This window comes from Leptopilina heterotoma, unplaced genomic scaffold, assembly GCF_015476425.1.
Source record: "Leptopilina heterotoma isolate Lh14 unplaced genomic scaffold, ASM1547642v1 Lhet_278, whole genome shotgun sequence".
Taxonomy (NCBI): domain Eukaryota; kingdom Metazoa; phylum Arthropoda; class Insecta; order Hymenoptera; family Figitidae; genus Leptopilina; species Leptopilina heterotoma.
Window position 1 is genome coordinate 2347035 of NW_025110986.1, and position 24904 is coordinate 2371938.

General features: G+C 29.0%; 1 protein-coding gene across 3 annotated transcripts in view; it reads left to right on the forward strand.

Moving 5' to 3' along the window:
* The window catches only part of LOC122504061 (tensin-3-like), a 566797-nt gene that overhangs the window by 420938 nt on the left and 120955 nt on the right, over positions 1-24904 (forward strand). The gene's annotated exons all lie outside the window — the stretch shown is intronic.

The following is a 24904-nucleotide window of genomic DNA, read 5'->3' on the forward strand; positions in this document are numbered from 1 at the left end:
TTCATCATTTGCACCAAGTTTCTTTTTTAATATTTGTTTCTTCCCTGACCCTAAAGAATATTCTTATTCACTCTAAAAGTAATTATAGATACTCAAAAAAAAATTTTATTACATTTATTTACGAATATATTATTCAAAAACATCAATATAACTTCATTTTTTAAATAAATTTTTAATCATTATTTTTCCATAGGAATTAAGATTTCAAAAAATTTAAAATTCAAACCTTTTTGATATTTAATAAAGTACAATAATTAACCCTTTGGCAGTCGATGTCATATACAGCGGGGCTCAAACTGTCGATGTCGTGTACAAACGCAAGCAGATTTTTGGTTAGAAAAACAGACAGATTTCTCCTAAAATTGTTACTCGGGGGTTTTTGGGGTCGCTGATTACAAATCCGATGTCAGTTTTTAAAAATTTTAAATGTCGGATCCAATATGACGGACATCTTCAAAAATTCATCGGTTTCATTTGAAACTCGTTCTTACGAAGGTTTTCGGAGTCGCTGATTATGAATTCGATGTCAGTTTTTAAAAATACAAAATGGCGGAAGACATTTTTAAAAATTCATCGAATTGACTTAAAACTCGTTACTCAGGGGTTTTCAGGGTCGCTGATTATGAATATTGCATCAGATTTTTTAAATACAATAATGTGGCGGTTCCAATAAGGCGGACGCAATTTTATAAAATTTATCAGATTCACATAAAACTTCACTGACCAAACGATTTATTTGGTTCAAACATATTTTGTTTAAATAAAACTTAAAATATCTTTGCTATACAGTCAAACATATTTAAGTTTAATTCAAACATATTTTTTGGTTCATTTAAAGAAATAATATATTTACAGTAGGATCTTTCAATAGTGCAGTCGTCGGGAATATTGTGCACTGTTCGAAGCAAGCAAAAACTAAAACATTCAGGTCCGTGTCAAGAAAATTAAGGGTCCCCCACTACTAAATAATCAAATGAGCGACGGCACTGTATTTAACGTCACACATTCCCTTTCCCTTTACCCCCCGAAACCCCTTGTCTACTCAACTCATTAATGACTGCACTGTTTATAACTGCACTATTGAAAGATCCTACAGTACACTGTAAAAAATTTAGGGAGTTAACGGACTCGGGAGTTGGGAGTGAAGTTTTTCGAGTTAAAAATCAACTCCAAAAGAGAGTTAATTTCTAACTCCCTTCATTCAACACCCGCGCGAGTTATTTTTTCCTTGGGGAGTTAGCATTTGGGTGTGAAATTTTAATTCTCTTTATTTAACTCCCCTGGCATTAACTCCCCAATGGGTGCGACTTTTATAGGCCCCCTCGGGGGAGTTAAAATTTAAATTTTATTTAAAAATGTGTTTATTTAAAAATATGTTTATAAGTCATTTAAATGACTTATAAAAAACGAAACGAAAATTTCTATCAATACACAGATATAAGTTATGGTTGATTTTAAATTATTTATAATTAACTTTTAAGTTTTAATCAAACATAAAATTTTTAAACATAATTTTTGTTTAAATCAAAACAGAAAATATGTTTGAATTAATAGTACATTGCACAACTAGTGGCGAAAGTGTGATTTTTCGAGAGTGAAGTTTGCAGGGGCTCGAGCGTAGCGAGAGCAGCAATCACTCTCGAAAAATCATTCTTTCACCACGTGTTGTGCACTACGTTTTCTCCAACGCCTTGCGAGAAAAGGTTTCTTCGTGAGTTTCATATATATCAAATAATGGATTTTGACTAGAATCACGCTAGAAAATCTAGTCTGGAAAAATCTGACTAGAACCTGTTTAGATTCTTGTGAGGAAATTCGGACTAGAAATATCTATCTAGATTCCGCATAAAATCTAGATATATACCTAATTCAGATTAGAAATCACTGGTTAGATCCTTCCCAGGCGCGAAAAACCAATGCTGACGATAGATTGAAGCTTGATTGAGTCTTGAACGCTCAGTATGGGTATCCCACAGTAGAAGCAGTCTTTACATCACTGTCACTCAATATTAGTTTAATATTGGTTCAACATTGGACCCAATGCTCGTCCCATGCTCGCTTCAAGACTCGGTCAATCTTTATGAGCGAAGCTCGAACATCTAATCTTGATTCAAGCTTGAATCAATCTTTACACAATATTCAGTTTATCTTTATTTATTATCGTGTTCACTTAATTAAATAATATTATAATATTTTTTATAATAATTATAATTATAATAATTGTTTCAAATTATAATAATAATTAACATTAAGTTATCAATTGATAAATAAATATTTATATTTATTTAGTATAAATATATTATTAATTGTAACATTCATACACGGAGAAAAAGGAATAGTTGACACATCCAGATACATGGATATCACAACCATATTATATTGAAAAATACGGGATATCCATAGTGTTAAGGTTGCTGCTTCCATATTCTATGGCTGGCTGTATATTGTTGGAGCAGCAAAAGATCTATGGTTGGGTGATCCATTGTAATGGAAATGGGAAACAAAAAAATTTGTATCACTTAATTAATTAAATTCTATGTCACTTGAGATACACTACCGTCGGGAATTATCGGTACGGCTGCACGCGCAGGGCCCAAAAACATACCAATCTTCAAATCACGATTTCTTTGTAAATACAAATGTCAGAAAATTAACAAATATACCATTCGAAAGATTATTAAATTCTACGATTAATGATATGTAACTGAAAATTTTAATAATTTATACAAAGCTTGCAGCAATCTACAAATTTTACAAAAAAATTTTTAAAATAAAATTTTTTTGGAAATTATTTCAACCCCTGCACATTTTTTAAAAATTGTAGGAAAAATTTGAAACTTATATAAGTGTAATCATTGAAATCTCATCTTTAATTTAAGACCAAAAGAGTTAAAAAATCTTATTCGGTTCGAGAGATATCATTATAAACGGCCGAGCATTTTCAGCCAAAAAACGTTCAAAATCGACTAATTCAATGCATTTGTCAAAAAACATGCTCGGACGTATATAATGATATCTCACGAACCGAATAAGATTTTTTAACTCTTTTGGTCTTAAATTAAAGATGAGACTTAAATGATTACACCTATATAAGTTTCAAAATTTTCCTACAATTTTTAAAAAATGTGCAGGGGTTAAAATAATTTCTAAAAAAATTTTATTTTAAAATTTTTTTGGTCAAATTTGTAGATTGCTGCAAGCTTTGTATAAATTATTAAAATTTTCAGTTGCATATCATTAATTGTAGAATTTAATAATCTTTCGAATGGTATATTTGTTAATTTTCTGACATTTGTATTTATAAAGAAATCGTGATTTGAAGATTGGTATGTTTTTGGGCCCTGCGCGTGAAGCCGTACCGATAATTCCCGACGGTAGTGTATTTTATACACATTTTTGTTAATTAATACACACCACTTATTGAATAACCGCATATTAACAAAATAAATTATTAACCGATGGGGGGAGATACGAACCCTAGACCTAACGCATACTAAACACTAACGCTATCCACTACACTATACACGCAACTACAATATTTGAGCATATAATATTCCTTATATACTCTACACATATTTCATGAAAATTAATTTACATAAACACTAATAAACAATAACGATAATAAATAATAAACAATTATAACACTATTTATACACAATAAACTCACAACGCGATTATATAGACGTGACAGGAAACCGACGCGACGGACAAATTGAAACGACCATTTTTAAATGGATGCCATGATAATGAATTGTGCGCAACATGTATCGAAATTTTGAACTAACTATGGATCTCCCAACCAAAGTTTATATGGATGAGGCAGCCATATGTGAAAATCCATAGCATGAATTGTAAGCCCAACCATGCCTATGGATGTCACATCCATATTTGATTCAACAATATAATATGGCTCCCTCATCCATTGAATATGGAATGTGCTTCCATTCTGAAAGTTGTCTCTTCCATTGAATTGGATGACACAACAATATTCTGCTCAACAATATTTTTATGGATATCTCTTCCAGACCTTTTCTTTCCGTGTATTTAAAGAAAGTTAAATGGGGAATTTTTTTTTATAAAAGTTTTCAAAATTATTATAGATAATTAATAAATAATAATTAAAATGTGCAATAAGTATTCCTGACACTGCATCATATTTAATAATTTTATTAATTTAATTATGTTAATTTTTAGGGTTCCGTACACCTACGGTGTATCGGCGGAACCCTATTGGTGAGACTCTGTTGTCCGTAGCCAAATCGTGCCCTCCCCCCTAGCGGCTAAACTATTTGACCTAAAGAGCTCAAATTTGGCCCAAATATGTATTTTCACTCGTAGATTACAGGAAAAATATATCGAATGTGATTGGACGTGATGGGCATAGCGTTGTCAAGCAAATAACAAGATTTTTGGCCAAAAATGCATAAAAAGTGACCATCCCCCCCCCCTTAACTTCTAAACTATTCGACATGGAGAGCTGAAATTTTGCATGCTGGTGTATTTTTACTCGCACTGAAAAAAATTCTTAGTAGATTTGACTACTTTTTAACTACTTTCTTTAGTTCAATAAGTCCCCAAAGATAATTTTGAACTTACATTAATTATCAGATATGTAGTTGAATGAAGTGATAATACAGTTGCATTAACTACTTTTCTTAGTTAAATAGGAATCAATGACAGTTTTGCAGTAGAATTAACTGCTGATATGTAGTTAAAGTTACTAAGATAACTCAGTAATAAAGACAACTACTGAAAATGGTAAAATAAAATTATTTATAATTTATTATAAATATTATCGAGTTGTATTTTTTTATATTTCCCCCTACCCACTTTTGTTTACCTATACCTTATTTATTTAATGTCTATATACCTAACGGAGAAAAATCTCTAAACGTCGGGAGTTGAACGCTCGACCCTAACATTCGTAAACCGATAACCTAACCACCTAACCACGCTCGCCCGCTACGATGAGTTGCTTAATACTTAAAGGCATTCCTGACACAGTTCAACTGATAACTGTAGTTAATTTTACTACTTAAAGTAGTTGCATTTACAACTTTTCACAGTTGATAATCTTCTATAAAAACCTATAACATAAATTACATGGAAAATAATTCAACTCCTAGAAGAAGTAAAAACTACTACAAAATTAGTCTATCGAACTACTTTAAGTAGTAGAATCTACTACTTTCTGTAGTCATTTCTGTAACATACCTGCAGTTACAAAGTTAACTATAAAATTACATTAATTTAATTAATAATTTTTAACAACATAAAACAGTTAAAATAAGTATCAAAGTAGCCAGACTAACTAAAAAAGTAGTTCGTTTTATTACTTTTTACTCTACTAAGGGAATGTAGTTGAAAATGTCTCATGTATTTTTTTCAGTGCGAATATTACAGGAAAAATATAGAGAACTTGATATGTAATGATGGCCATAGCGTTGTCAAGGGAAAACTAAAAAATTTTTTAAAAAAATTTATTTTCCCTAACTTTTACATTATTTGACCTAATGAGCTGGAAATTGGTATCCTGGTGTATTATTACAGTCTGATGACAAAACATTTATTTAAGAAACTTTTTAAAAAAAAAATTTTTTTTAAATTTTTTTTTCAAAAAAAAAAATTTTTTTTAATTTTTTTTAGTTTAAACACGTGGCATTAAATATTTTAAGGAAGAGTGGAATTTTAAGAGAATAAATGAGAGATTGTTTTCTGACTTTAATTTCTTAACTAAAAATAAAAAAAAATTGGACAAGTGCGAGTTGTACTCGCACTGCAATGGCGGGTTCCGTACACAAATATTAAAACAATACTTGCAACATTTATCTGTAATTGGTAGAATTAAAATAAATAATTAAAAAAAAAAAATATTAAAATCATTTGATAAGAAAAAATAACTAAAAAAAATTAAAGTATTGTATATCTAATATTGTAAACAATAATAAGCAGAGGAACAAAATTTTTAAAATTATATAGTTCCTCTGCTTATTATTGTTTACAATATTAGATATATACAATACTTTAATTTTTTTAGTTATTCTTTTTTATCAAATGATTTTAATATATTTTTTTAATTGTTTATTTTAATTCTACCAATTACCGATAAATGTTGCAAGTATTGTTTTAATATTTGTGTACGGAACCCGCCATTGCAGTGCGAGTACAACTCGCACTTGTCCAATTTTTAATATTGATTTAATTAATTTATTATTTATTTATTTATTAATTAATTATTTTATTAATTATTAATAATTATTATTTAATTAATAAATATTATTATAATTAATAATAATTATGATATTTAACATTATAATTCATTATTATTCCAAATTATATTTATTTAAATAATATATTATTATTATTAATATACCTAATAATAAATGTTAATAATTTTGTTACTGAATAATAAAAAAATATCAATTATCGATGTTTATTAAATTATCCATTAAACATTTTTAATTGTAAAATGTTTTAAAAGTAGAATTTTGTAATGATTGTGTAATGATTATAATTTTATTATGAATTATTTAAGGGCATGTCCAACTTGTGAAATGTAAACAAATCAAAAGGTAAACAAACCAAGCACTGAAATCGCAATTTTACGACAGCCGATTCTCCCAAAAAAATTAACATTTTTACACTTTCTTTACAAAAATGGAAAATTAGAGTGTCAAAGTTTCTAATGATGAAGAAGTCCCATGTCAGCGATTGGACCTTCAACATGTGGAAAGGGAATTTTTTCCCTTTCCTCCTTGTAATTACAAGAAAAAGGGTAAAAACTTCTTTATCGTCCGTGCGGTTGATATAGTCAAACACTATAATTTTTCGCGACCCCATCTCTATAACTAACTGTTTCTGAGATATTCCATTTGTAACAACTGCACAGCGTAACAACCGCACCTAGTCTCCCCTACTTAAATTATATATTACTGTAATTTTGTAAATTAATTAACTAAAGTCTAACTAAGTCTTAGTCAAATTCTTAGTCAAAGTCTTAATCTGAGTCTAAGTCAAACTCTTAGTCAAAATCTAAACTCAAAATCTAGACTCAGACTTAGACTTACACCCTGACTAAGACTTGACTTAGACTTGACTAAGAGTTGACTAAGACTTGACTTAGACTTGCTTTATGCCGAACTATTCAATAAATATGACTGTAACGAGCACCTAGCTTACGTTTTACCGAGCTGTAAGTGAAGCGCTAATACATGTATCGTAAGGTTTATGCTTTTTACATTATTTTTCAATGCAATTTCTTTTACAGTACAGTTCATCCCAGTTTTACCGAACTAAATTCAGTAAAATTTCAGGAATAAATTTCCTCCGTGCACCAAATAATCCTGCCTTCTCTCTCTCTAAATCTGAATATGTGAAAATTCACATATTTGTACGTTATAAGTCGTCTTCTCGATCAATAAGTGCATATACACTTATAATAAGTGAAATTTCACTCAGAATAAGTGAAAAATTCACTTATTTATAAGTGCATATACACTTATAAATAAGTGAATTTTTCACTTATTCTGAGTGAAATTTCACTTATAAGTGTATATGCACTTATTGATCGAGAAGACGACTTATAACGTACAAATATGTGAATTTTCACATATTCAGATTTAGAGAGTTGCACTCAGAACTGTGTCTTAATCATCATTTTTATATTTTAATGCATTAAAATTCATAATATAATAAAAAGAAAACAAAATATACAAAGATCTACGTTTGGTTAAGCGTTTTTAAAGCGGGGTATAATGGACCCCTCTTGTCCGCTTACGTAATTTGTTTAGAAGGGTTAAAATTTAATTCTCATAAGAAATTTTATTAACTATCTTTTAAATATTAAAGGAGAAGAAGCTATCAATAATCTGACAATTTTTCAGATTAAGCAGGTTTCTGTATTCGGACAGCTGTGCTGTCGATACATATGAAATCCATGAGCTTATAGAGATTTATTTAAGATATTTAATTTGTTTGTAAAAAATTTGATTCGGATTATTGATAGCTTCTTCTCCTTTAATATTTAACTGCCGAATGATAAATTCACTTTCTATAATTATATCTTTTAAATAATTTAATTCTTTTGATGAATATTTATAAAATTTTTAAGAATAATCATGTAGGGGAGACTAGGTGCGGTTGTTACGCTGTGCAGTTGTTACAAATGGAATATCTGAAAAACAGTGAATTATCTATAGAGATAGGGTTCCAACCCGTGTGGAAAAATATTGTGGCAGTCTAGAGTCCAATGATTTCCCGATTAGCAATCATCAAGTCCGTCTAATTCTAGACGGTCCATCAAGTCCCGAATCAGTGACTTAACAGATTGGCTTATTAGAAAAAATCTAAGTCAAATATGTCCGTCTAGTACGGTGTTATTAAGACCGTCTAGATTTGGTCTAGGATGTTATATGCGCATGCGTCGATGAATGCCCAGCTGTTAAGTAACATGGCGCCTAATGGCGTCGCGTCGTTTGGCGTCGTTAGATCAGTCAGTGTGTGATGCATTTTGTTTGTGAATTATAGTATTTGTTGTGGTTTCTGTTTTACGTGAATAATAATGTGCTATGTTGTTGTTGTTTTCTGTATAATTTAATTTTAAATGTGCCCTGAAAAAAAATGATTTTGATGTGTTTCTATGTGTTTTGATTAGTCGGCTGAAGCTAGCAGTCGTACTCAGCATCAATGTTTAGGCGTCATCTACCAATATGCCTCTCCTTCAAATTTTGTAATACTTAATGATTTAAAAAACCATCGAGTATTGTTATTTGGGAATCAATATCCACTAAATAGTAAATTTAGTAAGTTTTTATTTATTAATTTCATTAATTAGTGGTTGACGCCTAAAGATTGGTGCTGAGTACGACTGCTAGTTTCATCCGGCTGTTTTGATTTGCAGTAAATTTTATTTTACAAAAAGACTACTATATCTCCAATGCCAAAGATTGGGAGAGACACAAAGCCTTACGCTTAAAGAAAGTTGAAGTGAAAAATACAGAAAGTTAAAATATTTTTTAATAATTTTATATAAAAAAAAGTCATTAAAATTATTTCAAATATAATTAAGTTTTATCATTCTAAGAATAGTTGTCATAACATATAATGAGAAATTTTGAATAGACGTAGATTAGAATTTACTAGCACTGCTGATCAGACCAGAAACGCTGGTCTATTCTAGACGATAGCGTGGAAGTTTCGTTTCAATTCTGAACAGCCGCTCGACAAGACCGTCTGCCCTGGGTCTAGAAAGACGTTAGACAGTCTATTAAGCGCTTGGTCAGCGCCCTAAAATTTTTCCACACGGGAAAGGGAAAAATGTTTAGTTTTTATGTACGAACTTGCTGCAATATGTTTAAAAATTATATGCAAGCTTTACAAGTAAAAAAATAGGCACATTTGTTTTTGGAGACTGAAAGTAAATATTTCTCTGCTTGATATTTTTTAAATGACTAATAGACCTTTATACTTAATCAAATAAATTTTTTAATATCAATTCTATGAGGATTTAGCTTTAACAAACTGCCTTGGTTGTCCACATTTAGTGTATACTTTTTAATAAAGTGATTTATTGTAAAAAATGTACCTGTTGTGCAGTTGTTACAAGTGATGATGAGAACGGATATTTTTTAAAAAATTCGAAACAATATTAGTGCTGCCATCCCTATGACACTGTCACGCACTATTACGTTGAGTTAAAAATTGTGAAATTATTTGTCTTCAATTAAGAAATGTTATAGATGATTCTTGGTATTGTAACAACCGACATTCACTTTGTGCAGTTGTTACAATTTACACCCTGTCACTCAAATGCTTCTAGTTAATTAAATAATAAATATAGAGCTAAATCAATTATGGCCTTTTAAAACTAGATAATATTAAAATTGTATTAAAAATAATTGAAATTCTGCGATGAGTTTTATTATTTATGAAAATAGTTAAGTGTTTGTGAAGAATTTAATTTTTTTTAAATAATTGAATTCTTTTGGAAAATTTTATTGAAATAGTAGATATTGAAAATCATATTGAAGCGAGAAAACTTTTTGAAAATAATGAAATTTTGCCAAGAATTTTATTAAAATTTTTGAAAATAATTGAATTTCTGCAATCATTTGTAACTTCTCCAAAATTTTCTTTCTACAAATTTAATTTTTTCCAGTACTTTTAATAAAATCCCTAACTTTTCCCTGACTACTTTGACCTGTGGTTACAATAGCTAAAAAAAATATAAAAGCTTCGAATTAAATCCTCGTAAAAATTACTACTCAATGTTTGTTGGCATCGAATTCAGTACCAGATTTTCAAAATTTTAAATTTAAATCATTTTACAAAAACAAGATAAGAAGAGAATCAATTTGAGATTAAGAGATGGACATAGCTTCAAAATTTAGGTCAATAGGAGAAAAGAAAATCTAAAAATTTTAAAATAAGATTAAAAATACGTAATCAAACTGCAAATTTAAAGTTCAAGAAAATTTACTGGTCGAAATTGAAGAAAAAATATCAAAATTCGGGTCAACATATCGTGATAATTTATAACATTTAAATTAAATCCATTTTAAATATTTCCAAAATACAATCGTTAATCACCAAAAATATATAATGCTTAGAATTAAAATTGTTTCTGAAAGTTCAATATGGTGGAACCAATATAGCGAACAAAAAAAATTACAATTTTTTAATATTAAAAATTTATATCATTCTTTCGAAATATACAAATTTTACCCTCGTAGGTAGTAAAATAAATAATAATAATAATAATAGATAATAATACATTTAATAACAAAGAGGCTAATTTCACACGCTGTCAAGAATCAGACCAAGTTTTTTCTTTGCGAAGATAACTTCAAATTTTATGTCAAAACGCGACAAGAAAATCTCAAGATTTAAAAAAACATTCAATATAGGTATATATACAAAATCAACAGAAAATTTAAATAAAAAAATATTATGTCAAAATTGCAAAAGAATATCAAATTTGAGGTCAAGAATAATTGAAAATGCATATTAAGACAAAATTGTATTATTAATATTTCTATATTTCTGTTATCTAGACCGACAGATTAGCTCAGTCGGATAGATGCCTGATGGCGTTGGCGGTCGTTTAAGGACCAAGGGTATAAGTATCCTTGGTTCGCGCCCACTTGGCTTGGTATTTTTCCGGCACGTGAGACAATGTGAGCGGGAGGTTTGACGTCGAGGTATAATGATGTGCACCGTCGATTATTGTCCGGTACACACCATTAGAACTCGACTGTCGATAAACCGGTTGTACTCAGGAGAGGTTATCTACAGTTTCCCTCTTCTCTGGCGAGAAAACCCATTGACGGGTGGTCCAGGCGCAATGTGAGTACTCCTAATTTTCATGTCGTTCTGTAGGCGCAAATTAGGTTAATATATAGAAAATTTATGTAGAATGGTTATGCTTAATCCAAAAAAGTATTTCTCGGGGACTCTTGTCGAAGTGCGTAAGGCCAATAGGGCAGGAGTATAAACAATATTTCTGTTATCTAAATTATCATTTTTTATTAAAAATCAAGAAATAAAATTTTATTTAAAAATTAGCTTAAAAGTTATATATGTCAAAAACAATCTTAAAATTAAGGTCTTTATTAAAGTGAGAAAAATTATTTCACGTCATAAAAAGATTGTTAAATATTTATTTAATTTAATCTTTTATTTAATCAAATTTACTTAAAAATAAAAAATTTTCGAAAAAATAACTAAAAAACCCTCCGAAAAAGTGTTTTCCATGAAATCATCTGTTTGAAAAAAAAATGTTGCGGTTAAAACTTTTTTTTTGTACCACAGAAATGATAAAAATTTAAATTAAAAAGAGTGCTGCGTGTTGAATGGTAAGGGAAATGTTTTATTATCTAAATTAAAAGAATGTTTCCTCGACTCTAGAGAATTGAAAAGTTTGAAAAAAGAAACTTTTGGTATAATGGGTGGGGGGAAATGAGTAATATTCTGTGAAGGGCAGTCGGACAATATATGTATAATAAAAAGTGAAAGATATGGCATCGGATCAGTAGATATAGGGAGGTATACTGTGGAGGAAAGTAGCTTGGCAAACTCTACTTGATATTTGAAAGTTTCCCATCCGCGCGCTTTTATGAGTCTGGTGATGATCGATAGCGTTCACGAATATATACTTTGTGCGGAGTTGTGACCATATATATATATATATATATATATATATACGTACCCACTTTGAAAGCTCAAGTATAACGAGACCAGTTAACGAGCGACGATCTTTCGCGATCGAGATTATCAAAGAAATTGGCAAAGACAAAAAAAAAAGTTTACTGACGAAAGTTGATAAGAAACAACAAGAACTTTTAATGGAATTTTTTTCTTCAGCGAACTAATAACTCTAAATCTGAAATAAAAATAGTATAAAATATTAAAGAGCTTTTGGATTCTTGGAGATTTTGATTAGCCACTGTTTTTAATTTTTAATATCTGACACTAAATTCGTAATTAATAATTCCGAAAAACTTTCAAGTAATGATTTTTAGGAGCTGAAGTCGAAATTTAAATTTTTTCATCGCCAAATTGACTCCGACATTGGTAATTTTCAAAAATTGACACTTCCCAATGGGAAATGCCAGTGTAGTGCCGATGTTCACCACTGGCTTAGTACTCAGGCGATTGTTCGACGTAGTCTAGCCGAGCCTCGACAATTAGTGCTGGCGCAGTACAGAATTTTTGTTTTGCCAAAGCTTGGACAAGCCACGGCGGCAAGTGCTGGCTGAGTATAGAAAAATTGTTCACGACGCTCTTTGCCAACATTGCTTTTTTGACATAAACTTGAAAAAAATTATAAAAAAAGTTTATGAATGTTAATAAATATAAATTTATTGAAAAAAATTAATATTTTACTTTTCAGTTGTTTATTTTTTATTTTTATTAAATTTAATAATAACTTTAAAAAAATAACTTTTAAAAATAAAAACTTTTAGTGATTTTAACCTTATATTGTGAATAAATACGATAAATATATAGAAAAATTCGAATATTCAATTGTTTTTAAACAAATTATATTCAATATTGCCTTTGCCCCACATAACAAACTTTTTTTTTACTTTAAATTAAAAATATTTAGATACAAAATTAAACTAAAACACCACGCCAGTTGTGTAGAGAAATATTTAATTTATTTACATGTTACGTTTTTAAAAATTAAATACTTAAACTTATGCTTTAAAAAATAAAAGTTTGTTCAGTAAAATTATCAATTTATTTTTGCAAAACAATTTTTTTGTTATATTTCTTAAAATATTTGATATTTTTAGGTTTTTATTTTTTTAATCAATTGGTCTGATTGCATTGCAACTAAATTTTTAATACCAATTGAAATAGACAGAAAATTAAGGAGATATTTTAAAAAACGTCTTTACCCCGCATAGCGCCTTTGCCCCACTCTCCCCTATTATTATTTACATATTGTAATTAATAATGTTATTAAGTATATAGATTTAAATATACCATTTACAAACAATTTATTATAAATAAAGGCAAAAATTGCAGTCTCGAAACTGAAAAGGTATTTTAAGCAACACATCTTCCAAGTCAGCGTGGCTGTGTGGTATGTGTATTCGTATTGCGTCCCAAAGGTCTAGGGTTCGAACCCCCGTGCGTGCGATATTTTTCCGTCTTAATTTAAGTGATTTATGTTAATAATGTGAAGTGTAGTATAGGTTGAAATTCTTAATTAGAATTTAAAATAATAACAAATAAATAACTGGACTTGTTAAAAATAAAATATGGTATAAAAGAAGAAAGCGAATAATCGAAATTTTTTTTTAAATTCAATGAAATTTTTGCACCTTTTAAAATCTTTAATATTGTTAAAAATTAACAATAGTTTATATACTATAATTATAAACTTTGTTAATATTGTTAACTTTTATGATCTTAGGTGAATGAAAACAGTGACATTAGTGAAAAAACGGAAAAATAATTTTAACCCTTTAATGGCCAGTGGTACACATACGTACCACCTACTTCAATAAATCATAACTTTATTAAAACTTAACGGATCAACTCCACTAACGTCTCATTTTGAAGGGGTATAAATTCAAGAAAAAAATTTTTTTTTCGGTTTTCAAAGTAACATATGTTTTATAATATTATAAACTTCGTAAAAAAATTAATAACAAAATTTTACCTCAGGTTAAAAAAAATAAATAAAAAAATTCAAAATGGTGGATCCAACATGGCGGACGATAAATTTAAAAATCTACCAAAGTCGCATAAAATTTGTTACTCGGAGGTTTTTATGGTCGCTTATTACGAATCCGATGTCAGTTTTCAAAAATTAAAAATGTCGGATCCAATATGGCGGACAAAAAAATTAAAAAAATTTATCAGATTCGCCTGAATCTTGTTATGCAGTAGGGGTGGTTGAGAGGGGTGTGCTTATTAATATTATCCATATCTGTGTCACTTAGAAACATTTTTTTTATAATTTAGAAGCATTTAGAAGCTATAGATTTTTTTTATCATTCACAAAAACTTTTATCAACAAGGGGTGGTTATTTGACCATAGGGTTGTTTTTAGAGGGTAGTTTACATTTACTATCATTACCTAGTCATCATAAAAATATTTTTTTGTATTCCCAAGTGCGAAATGCCAAGACTGCAAAAACGGCCCATCATTGGTGCAGTAATGTCTGCCGAGAATTGGCAGTAGTTACTGGGCCATTATTGGTAACCAAAACGTCCCATTACTGGGCCAATGATGGTGCCGATGGTCAGAATTTCAAATTTTTTAAGACTGGGCCAGCTCTCGGCCCAATAACGGCACATTCATGGCAAAGTTTATCAATGTTTAATGTCAAAAGACAATTGCCAGTGATGTGCCGACCATCGGCCCAGTAATGGCTCATTATTGGCACTTTAATGGCAAAAAATTTGTATCGTTCATGGCAAATTATAATTGCCAGTATTGGGGCGTAGCTTGGCCCAATAACGGCACATTCACGGCAAAGTTGATCAATCTTTAATGGAAAAAGACAATTGACAGTGATGTGACGAAGATCGGCCCATTAAAGGTACATTAATGGCATTTTAATTTGGTATAATTTTTTATAAGAATTGAAATTTAAGAAACATTCAGGTATTCAATAAATTATTTATTTTGTATTTAAATAATTGAATAAGCTTGAAAAGGATTCAAATTAAAATATTTGAAACTTTGAATTTTCTATATTTTTAACTGGCAATTTTAAAGAATTAATTTTTTTGAAAAAGTTTAATTAAGTATTAATTTAAAAAAGAAGTTATTAATGTTTTCATATAATTTTACAATTAAAGAAATTCGTAAATAAATGTTACAGAAACCTTTTTTTGAGTAAAATTTTTCCTTTATTATCTAAAAATTAAGAAATTTTCAATTTTACTTTCAATTAATATTTGCAATTGACAAATAGAATTTATAAACATTTTTTTCCTTCATTTTTTAAAAATCTTTGAATTTTTCTTAAAGCAATTGTAATTAAGAAATAGAAATGATGCAAATTATTTCCTTAAGAAAATTTATTGAATAAATGAATGTTTTTTAAAATTTAATTCTCATAATTCAATTTTAAGAAACATTTAGTTATTCAATAAATTATTTATTTTTGCATTTAAATAATTAAATTCTCGTAGAATTTTGTAGTAAAAATTGATTTCAAAATGGATTCTAGTCAAATTTTCAGATAATAATTAAATATTAAAAATATACCATGAATTATGATATTAAAATTTTTTTAAATTCAATCGCCAATGATGTGACAAAGATTGGCCCATTAAAGGCACATTAATGGCACTTTAATGGCAAAAATTTTGTATCTTTAATGGCAAAATATAATTGCCAGAATTGGGGCGTTGCTTGGCCCAATAATGGCACATTCACGACAAAGTTGATCAATCTTTAATGGTAAAAGACAACTGCCAGTGTTGTGACGAAGATCGGCTCATTATTGGCACTTTAATGGCAAAAAATTTGTATCTTTCATGGCAAATTATAATTGCCAGAATTGGGGCGTTGCTTGGCCCAATAATGGCACATTCACGACAAAGTTGATCAATCTTTAATGGTAAAAGACAACTGCCAGTGTTGTGACGAAGATCGGCTCATTATTGGCACTTTAATGGCAAAAAATTTGTATCTTTCATGGCAAATTATAATTGCCAGAATTGGGGCGTTGCTTGGCCCAATAATGACACATTCACGACAAAGTTGATCAATCTTTAATGGTAAAAGACAACTGTCAGTGTTGTGACGAAGATCGGCTCATTATTGGCACTTTAATGGCAAAAAATTTGTATCTTTCATGGCAAATTATAATTGCCAGAATTGGGGCGTTGCTTGGCCCAATAATGGCACATTCACGACAAAGTTGATCAATCTTTAATGGTAAAAGACAACTGCCAGTGTTGTGACGAAGATCGACTCATTATTGGCACTTTAATGGCAAAAAATTTGTATCTTTCATGGCAAATTATAATTGCCAGAATTGGGGCGTTGCTTGGCCCAATAATGACACATTCACGACAAAGTTGATCAATCTTTAATGGTAAAAGACAACTGCCAGTGTTGTGACGAAGATCGGCTCATTATTGGCACTTTAATGGCAAAAAATTTGTATCTTTCATGGCAAATTATAATTGACAGTATTGGGGCGTAGCTTGTCCCAATAACGGCACATTCACGGCAAAGTTGATCAATCTATAATGGCAAAATTCAATTGCCAGTGATGTGACGAAGATCGGTCCATTAATGGCTCATTAGTGGCACTTTAATGGCAAAAATTTTAAATCTTTGATGGCAAAATATAATTGCCAGAATTGGGATGTAGCTTGGCCCAGGAATGGCACATTAATGTCTATCATTTTGTATCTATGATGGCAAATTATAATTGACAATATTGGGACGTAGCTCGGCCGAATAATGGCACAGTATTGGCCAGTGTAGTGTAGCTTATAAGAACCCTTTTGCTTCCTCGACTTCAAGTCAGAGTAGCAGAGTGGTCAGAGTGTTAGGCTGTGGAGCGTCAGGTTCAGGTATCGATCCCCGCGAGAGGTAAGAATTTTTCAAATATTTGTAAGTTTGCGTTTAAATTAGGGAAATAAGCCGTATAAATGTTATAAATTAATTAGTTAATTGAATAAAAAAAAATTATTTTTATTTTTTTCTAATTTTGTCAACACTGGGGGAGTAATGGCAGCCAATATTGGGCCATTAATGTCTGCTGAGATCTGGCTGCCAATAATGGGCCATTAATGTCTGCCGAGATTTGGTGCCAATATTGGGACAGTAATGTCTGCCGAGATCTGGCTGCCGACGTCCAACCGCGGTTAACACCACAAGAGTCGGCGCAAAGTCGGGCCAATATTGTCTGCCAAGTCTCGATGCCAGCTTTGCCAATACTGGGCCAGTGTTGGGCCGCGTTGGTTTTCGCACTTGGGTTTTTGAAACTTATAGAATCTTTGGAAATTATTTTTTTAATTGTTCAAAACTATTGACAGTTTGTAAGAATAATTATAAAATAGGGGTGGGTTCCAAGGGGGGTGTTTAACATTATTATCCATATTTGTGTCACTTAGAAACATTTTTTATAATTTAGATGCATTTAGAATATATAGATTTTTTTCAAATATTCACAAAAACTATTATCGTCAAGGGGTGGCTATTTGACTTTAAGGGTGATGTTCAAGTGGTTATTTATAATTATTTTTTATTTTTAAACAACCAGAGAATATTTATAAATAATTATAAAGCAGACAGGAGCTAGAAAATATTTAATTTATCACTTAGATTAATTATTATCAATTTTTTTGGGTACACTGAGAAAAATGGATATTAAAACTCTTAATATATTAGATATTAAAAATGAGATACTTAAATGGGTGATTCTTCTGAAAGTGACATTTTTTATGTCTCGATTAATTTTTAAAAATCTACTATCTAATAATTAATAACAATTTTCATAGTAGAAATTTAGCATTTACTTATCATTAAAAAAAAAATTTTAAACAATTTTATTCAACTGAATTTATATAATACCTAAAATAATTTCATCTCCGAAGCCTTTTTAGCATGTCTCCAATAGGACTTCCAGAGGGAAAATAAAATTTTATGGTATTTTTCAAACTCTTAAAATTTTTTTGAAAATATTGTCAAAAAGTACAATGTTTTTTTTATTATTACATGAATTTTAAAAATTTGTATATTTTGGTTTTGTATATGATAAAAATGTTTAAACTTTGTCTTCAGTTTTAGGTTAAAATTACTTCATGATGATTAATCGTATTTTCACATATTAAAAATACATTGAACGAAATTTTTATGTATATTGAAATAAAGCTGAGAGTCTGCTGTTTACTTTTTTCATATATTACTTTTAAAAAGAAAGAAAAATATTGCTTCTAGAAATAATCTAATTTTCAATATTGATCCGAGTAAAAATTCAATTTCATCTCCGAAGCCTTCTTTTTTATTAAATAATTTAATATACAACTAAATTTAATGGAATGTTTCGGTGATAATATAAAATTACGGTATCATATTTGTATACTCTACTAACAAATACTTTTTAATTGTGCCCTGACATGAATAAATATTAAAAAAAAAATATTTTTCATCTCCGAAGCTTTTCATCTCCGAAGCTTTTTCCTTGAATGTGCGAGTTTTTCTTCTGTTTTTAATACTTAACCTGCCTTGTTTTGAAAAAATTAACCTAAATAAATGCAAATAACTATCAAACTAGATACGTCAAATGTAAACAATTCGTCAATATTAGTCTTTTAATTGAACTGAATGTAATTGGTAAGTATTACAATGTGCATATTATAATTTTTGTAAATAGTGTGAATCATACGTAAATGACAATAGCGTGTATTTTTTTATAGAAAAACTCCCAAACCAAGTAAAAGTAATAAAATGGAGCAACAAACTCAATCTTCTTCGCAGAAAAAAAAAGCAGAAGATAAATTAAGAAAACGAAGAGAAGCTCAGAGAAAAAGAAGAGAAAAAATAAAAAATGATCCAATAAAATATGAGTTAATTAAGAAAAAAGAAAGGGAAAGATTTGAATTCAGAGTATTGAATGGCAAAATAAAATCAAAGGCTAGTATGACGAAAGAGGAATTAAAGAAACATCGTGGAAAAAATTTGGAAGCAGTTCGTCGTTATCAAAGGAAAAAATCTCAGAATATTGAATCGAGTGAAATAAGAGCGAATAAATCTGAAAATCACGATATAAACTTAAAATCGAAAAGAGGACGGAAAAGAATTAGGAAAAGTCAGGATTCAAAATTGTATAGAAACAATATTCAGTTAACGGAAAAAGTGAAATCTTTAGATAAAAAATTAAAAGCTGTCCAAAAGAGACTATTGAGAGTAAATAATTCAAATAACAATTCAGTACGTAAAAAGAACTCTAAAATATTAAAAAAAATACTAGACAAGGATACAGTTAATTCGACGATTGCAACAAAATTAGTAGAAGGAGAAAAATTCAAAGAAAAACTTAAAACTATTTATACAAATACAAAAAATTATAAGAAAAAACAAGAACTTAGATCTGTGTTTAAAGATAGTGAAAGAAAAAATTCTAATTTGCTGGTCTCCTATAAAGAAAGAATGCGAAAGAAGGTTATGATTCGAAAACAGAAGCAAAAATATCTTGAGGAAATTGTGATAAAATTTTACGAAGAAAACAGTCGAATTCGTCCAGGTAAAAGAGATTGTATTACTAAAAATAAAATTAAGAAACAATCGTCCTTTCTTAATTCTCCATTAAAAGATCTTCACAAAAAATTTTGCTTTGAAAACCCGAATGTTAAAATTAGTTATTCACACTTTTCAACTTTACGTCCTTTTTGGATAATTCCGCCAAAAATTAGCAATCGTGATACTTGCTTGTGCATGAAACACGAAAACATGCATTTAATTACAAATTCACTAATAAAAAATAATATTATTGTTGGTAAAAATATCGAAACTGTCATTGATTCCATTGTGTGCCAACCGAAAAGCGAAGATTGTATGCTACGTAGGTGTAAAAAATGTAATCTGAAGAAAATACAATTCAAAGAAAATTTAAATGGAAAGAGTGAAGTAAAATACCAAAAATGGAAAACGAAAAAGGAAAACAGAATTTCGGCAAAAACAAAGAAAGAAATAACAGTTCAAATCACTTGTAAAGAAGAAACTGCAATGACAATTAACGATGTGAAAAAAAACTTTCAATCCAATTTGCTTGTTGATTTTATGGCCCACATTCAACGCATCAATCGACAATTTAATGCGACAAAATGCATCAAAGAAGCACTTTCTGAAACAGAAATTTTTATTTTAATGGACTGGAGTGAAAATTATGATTGTAAATTTGCAGAAGAACCTCAAGCAGTACATTTCGGAGCGTCAAGGGAACAAGTGTCTTTACATACTGGTATGTTTTATGCTCAAAATTTTTCACAGGGTTTCTGTACATTTTCGAAAGACTTACGCCATGATTGTGCAGCAATTTTAGCTCATTTAAATCTAGTAATGGAACACATTTTAAAAAATTTTCCAAATTTGAAGACAATTCATTTTCAAAGTGACGGGCCATCGACTCAGTACCGGAATAAAAGTATGTTTTGGTTACTTTGTACTCAGTTTTCCAGAGCCTACAATTTACAAAACATAATCTATAATTATTCTGAATCTGGCCATGGAAAAGGTCCAGCCGATGGAATTGGTGGTTTCATAAAACGTACGGCAGATTCTATTGTAGCTCATGGCAAAGATGTCCATAATTATGACACTCTTGTAAATGTAATTCAAGAAAAATGTAAGAATATTTTCATCGGTAAAGTTGGTGAAGATGAAATTAATCAAATAAGTGCACTAGTACCAAAAACAATCAAGACATTTAAAGGAACCATGAAAGTTCATCAGTGGAAGTGGAACACATTATACCCAAACTTGATTCGATTCAATGAAATGAGTTGTTATGACTGCAGCGTAAAAGAAAAGTGTAAACATTTCTATTTAGGAGAAATAGAAATTCAAGCTACACCATCAGAAGTTGTTGAAAAACGAAAAAGGCAGAGCAAACAACATAAAACTGCTTCAAAAAAAGTAAAAAAATAAGAAAGTTAAAAAGCAATAATTTTTTTCATTTAATTGTTTAATGTAAAAGTTTATGAATTGTGTAAATAAATTTCGTTTTAACAAAAGTGACTTTTTTTTACTAAAAAATTTGCAATAATAATATAATTTAATCAAAATTTATCAAACTTATTTTCCTTCTTAACCTTAAATTAAAAAATGTGCTATAACTTTAATATTTATAATAATTAATTTTGCGCAACTTGAATTCTTACTCTTGAGTATGAAATAAAGTAAGTTCAATAAAAAAAACCATATAATTTAAAAAAAAAATTAGTTGCAAAATCGAATTTCAAAAGTGGCACTTTCAGAAGAATCACCCAAATATATTATCTAGATTTTAACGCTTAGTATATCAGATGTTTAGATTTAATATGTAGTGTATTGTAGAATATAACGTTTAGATATTGAACTTGACAATCTAATATATTCAAATCTAATATCTGTGCGTTGCGCAAGCGCAACGTCTAAGGCGCCTACAGCAGCCTACAATAAAGCAAAAGTGAGGTTATATTATCACCCTGTTTTGATGAGCGAGCATCAAAATGGAAAAACTTACGTCGTAACTGCCAGCGAAAATTAATATTTTTTAAGTTCATTAACAAAATTAAGCAAAAAATTAAACAAAATTACAATAATTTTGCAAGGAAATTATTTTATTAAAGTTTTAAAGCGGAGTAATTTGAGTTTCATTAGTTCACCGCGGCCACTAGAATTGGCGCCACCTCCTTGACCACTGACACATAGACCCAACTTGTATGTGGTTTTTCCCACATGACCATAATAAATAAAAAAAACATGTTATAATATTCTTTAGTAGTAATGTCGCGAGTATATAATTCAAATTTATATGACATACGAATTAATAAATATTGACTACAATTTCATGTGTTTTTTTAGAATTTTTCTTGCAATGACTGGGAAAAATAATAATTTTTCCCGCAGTCTCATCAAGAAAAATAACCGGAAAAAGATCAGGATTTTTGTTTTAAATTAGGACCCTGATTATTTATAAAAATTAAAAAATTGCTATAATTCTATTAATATTATTATCATTTATAAATATTAATTAATAAATTATGTATTATATCTGTAAATATATATTATAGAATAAATTAATAATTATTAATGCACTAGTAATGTAAGTATTTGGTAATAATGAATAGTAAATTATATGCGCTGTTTGTCAAATTTTGGAATTTTAGGAATTTGATTATATGTTTAAGAATTTCTGTCAAGTTTTGAGCTCTACTTCGTGGTTTTCAGAAACGAAATGTTGTTATTTTACCGCAAGATTTAAAAATAAGGTACATTTAACCTATAATTTGAAATGACGTTTGCGTATATCTTTACATAGTAAAATTAAATATCCAAGATACTTGTCTTACAGTTCACTTTCATATAGATATTGAATTTTAACATCCTGGATATTATAGGTTAATATATTCTGTCCAATATATTTAGATAGTGAAATTAAATATCCAAGATACTTGTCTTATAGTTCACTTTCATAGATATTGAATGGTAATATCTAGATAGTAAGCCTTAATATCCATTTTTCTCAGTGTAGTAATATACGTTAAGGGTGGTTTTAAGGGGTGGAACATGTTAAAAAAAATATTTTTCTCATATTGAATAATAGAATAATCGAATTTACTAAACATTATACATTTATAATAACGGCAAAAAACTCGGCCATTAAAGGGTTAAACGCTTAGCGACGCCGCTAATTGTAGATACCTTTAATTAAATCAAAACTGGAAAAATTCTGCTTGTTTAAAAACAATGTAAACTAGAGATTTAGGTCAAAATAACCAAGCGAAAGTAACCTCGTGATATTCGTCAAAAGTCAAAAGGGCAAAGAATTAAAAATTACTTCAAGATTCAAATCAAAAGAGTCCAAGAGATGAATACATAATTTCAAGATTTATGTCTAAAGGCAAATGTAAACTTAAAATTTAGGTCAAAATCTATAGGTCGGGAGGAGAATACATATAGTATAATGATCTTTTGTCAAATTATTCATTTTAAAAATTTCAAAAATGTCAATATTATCAAAAATTTCAAAAACTAAAGTTAAACATAATTTTGAAACCCTTTTTTGTAAATGAAAAAATTGAGGAAAAATATAAATCGCTAATTTATAAAAAATGATTTTATTTCGTCAAATTGCCTGCAAATTTTGGCTTAGTTCTGTTACAGAAAAAGTGGTAGGTGATTCTTATAGCTTTTTTGACGTAGAATAATACGAATCCGATTTCCAAAATGGCCCATCACGTCAGGATTTCTTGTATAATATTGCCTTAAATAGCCAAAAAATGGCTATTTTGGACACTTTTCGGAATTTTTTTTGGTTAACCAAAATTTTTTTGTTCAATTTGCACAATTGAATCGTATAGTACTATATCTAAGCTTTAAAACCCATTTTTCAAAATTGCTTTACGATTTTTTAAAAAAAAGTTATGTAGATTTGAAATTTTTTTATTTAGGAAAATGTATGTATAAAGAAGTTCAAAATGGCATTTAATTTCAAATCTACATAACTTTTTTAAAAAAAATCGTAAAGCAATTTTGAAAAATGGGTTTTAAAGCTTAGATATAGTACTATACGATGCAATTGTGCAAATTGAACAAAAAAATTTTGGTTAACCAAAAAAAATTCCGAAAAGTGTCCAAAATAGCCATTTTTTGGCTATTTAAGGCAATATTACAAGAAATCCTGACGTGATGGGCTATTTTGGAAATCGGATTCGTATTCTACGTCAAAAAAGCTATAAGAATCACCTACCACTTTTTCTGTAACAGAACTAAGCCAAAATTTGCAGGCCTGTATTATTAACTTTTCAAATTAAGGCTTTCAAAATGAACATAATTTTATGCCCTTTTTCCAAAATAAATTAATTCAGAAATAATATTTAATCATTTTTTTAAGAAATTAAAAAAAAAAAATTTTTAATATTTCTCTTTTGGTCAAATTATTTATTTTAAATTTTAAGACTAATTTCAAACTGAAGTTAGCTGCCGTATCCAACTGAATAGTTGCTGGAGCGCGATCCAATTAATTGGATGGAGCAACTATTTCTTGGTTGATACATCCAACTTTTTAGCTGCATTATATTTGCGATAGCTGGGGTACCTTCTCGCATGGAAACAGTATCCAATAGTTGGATGTGTTAACCAATTTATTGGATTGCGCTCCAGCAACTATTTAATTGGATATGGCAGCTAACTCTTTTTCTGAGTGTAATTTTTAAATCTTTTTTTTTGTAAATGAAGAAATTGAGGAAGAATATAAATCGTTTATTTATAAAAATAATTCATTTTATTCAGTCAAATTATTCATTTTTAAAATTAAGGCAAATTTAAAAGTGTCAATATTAAAAAAAATTACGAAAAAAAGAAGTTGAACATCATTTTAAGCCCTTTTTCGTAAATGAAGGAATTGAGAAAGAATGTAAATCGTTTATTTATGTGAGTTAGAAAGCAGTTTTATAAAATGTGAGATTCTTTAAATTCTTTTCAATTGAATACACTAAATACAATTTATTTCCCGAACAAAATTTCACAAAAAAGACGGTAATTTAAATTTAACATTTTGATCATTTAAAATAAGTATGATTTATTAATATGCAGATTTTTTGGAAAAATATTTCTTTCAGATTCGTTTCATTTATAAACCAACTGACCAAAAAATAAAATTATTATTTATATCTTGTTAATAATTACAATATTTATTATATTATAGGGGAGAGTGGG